The sequence below is a fragment of the Arachis duranensis genome, chromosome 6, assembly GCF_000817695.3.
Source record: "Arachis duranensis cultivar V14167 chromosome 6, aradu.V14167.gnm2.J7QH, whole genome shotgun sequence".
Taxonomy (NCBI): domain Eukaryota; kingdom Viridiplantae; phylum Streptophyta; class Magnoliopsida; order Fabales; family Fabaceae; genus Arachis; species Arachis duranensis.
The window spans coordinates 5,769,986-5,772,220 of record NC_029777.3 but is presented as its reverse complement, the minus strand read 5'-3'; positions in this window follow the sequence as shown (position 1 = coordinate 5,772,220).

The following is a 2,235-nucleotide window of genomic DNA, read 5'->3' as shown; positions in this document are numbered from 1 at the left end:
TCGATGGCCTTCTTGAGGGATTGGATCTGTGTCCTTATTTGCTGACAATGCTTGCATTTTTCGAGTTCTTGTTCGTATTTTTGAATTTCTTGATCTAATGCGTTGTAGACGAACTCTATTCTCTTGTTAATGTATCTGCAATCACATTTTTGTCACCCTTAATATATTTAATTTTTATTGGATATTGTAACAAAAATAATTGCCATCTTACCAATCGTCCATGATTATAATCAACTTTTAAATTATATCGTATGAAACCTGTTAGGTAGCTTGAATTTGTCCTTAATGTAAATTCTCTGGGTAGTAAATCAATTTTCCATTTCTTAAGAGATTTAATTGCTGCTATAGTTTCCTTTTCATGAGTAGTATATCTCTGTTCTGTTGGAGTAAAAGTCCCTGAAATATATTTGCAAAGTAATTCCTTTGGGGAATATTTAAAATCTAGTGATTCTTTTTCTTGTTCCAAACTTTTTATAGCTTTCTTAGCTTTTAGACATCCTGACCAGGTTATGTCTGAAGCATCTGTTTCTACTATTAAGTAGTCATTTTCTTCTGGAATGTAAAGTTCTGGATGTTTTTTACATAATTCTTTGATTCTTTGAATTTGCATACTATCTTTTTCATCCCATTTCCATACTTTTTTTGTACTTATTTTTGGAAATAATCTTTTAGTGTATTCTGTTATATTCTTTAAAAATTCTTGATCAGAAATATAATTTATACACCCTAAAAATCTTTGTAATTGTTTTCTATCTTCTATTTTATTAGGAAATAAATTTACCTTTTCTAGAACATTTGGTTGAAGTTTTAGCTTTCCTTGAGTAGATAGAATTAATCCAATGAACTCTATTTCTTGTTTTGCTATTCTTGCTTTCTTTTTACTAAGAATTAATCCTTTTTCTTTACATCTTTCTAAAACTATTAATAATTTTTGAAGATGATCTTCTTTATCCTGTTTTGTAAAAATTAGTATATCATCAATTTATACTAAAACAAATTCATTTAACTCTTTTAGATTTTCTTCTATAAATCTTTGATAAATACCTGGGGCTTGTTTTAATCTGAATGGTAATACATTCCATTCATAGAGCAACACACTTGTTGATTCTTTTGTTGGGCAAGTAAAAGCAGTTAATTTCTTTGTTTCTTCGTCTAAACGAAGTTGCCAATATCCTGATTTTGCATCAAGAGATGAAAACCAAGTTGCTCCTTTGATTTTTTCTAAAATAGAATCTTTTCTTGGAAGTTTATGAGCATCACCAATAGTTGCTTCATTCATTTTCTTATAGTTTATTACCATTCTTCATTTTCCCCTTTTAATTTCATTATTGTTTTCAACGTAAAAAGATGGAGCCGCATGTTTAATGCTTACTAATTCGTTATTTGTATTTTTAATATCTAGAGGATTTTCAGCACAAATTTCATCCAAAAGTTCTTCTATCTTTATTTCAAGATTATTTTTTGGGATATTTATTTGAAAGTATAAATTTAAATAACATGTTTCTAATATAGAAAATATTTTAAATTTTAAGATCTTATCTATAGTAGTAGTTGGTATTTTTATACGTTTTGATTTTTGATTTATTGAAGAATCGTGTGGAGCTTTTAAAACTATATATGTTAATTCTTGAATGAATGGATGATATAGCTTTAAAAAGTTATCTCCTATGATAAAATCCATTCCAGAATCTAACATATATATAGATGGAACAATGAACCTATAATTTTGAATAAAATTTTCAGCCATCTCTGCTTTTTAGTCAATTTTATGTATTGATTTGTCAGCTATTCTAACTCTTAATGGTTTCTTTAATTTTTTCCAATCAAGTTTTATATTTGAACTAGCAAAACATTGTGTTGCTCCATAATCTATAAAAGCATTTATAAACTTTTCTGTTATTTTTATAGTAATAAACGTGGCATTATTACTCAGTCTCTGAGTCTGTTTCTGAGACATATTCAAAAATATAGTCTAAGTTATCATCAGATTTCTCTAAAGGTTCCATGAAACAGGATTTAGCAATTTCTATTTGTTTAGTAAGATCCTTTTTATCCTTCTTTTTCGGACATTCATTTGCATAGTGTCCTTCTTCTTGGCAATACCAACACTTACAGTTTTCTTTTTTATTCGGGCAATAGTCACTTTTTTGTCTTTTGTTTTTATTGTTATTTCTTTTTCTAAAATACCTCTTTTTTCTCCAATTTGGATAGTATTTTCTTTTTCTAAATTGATAT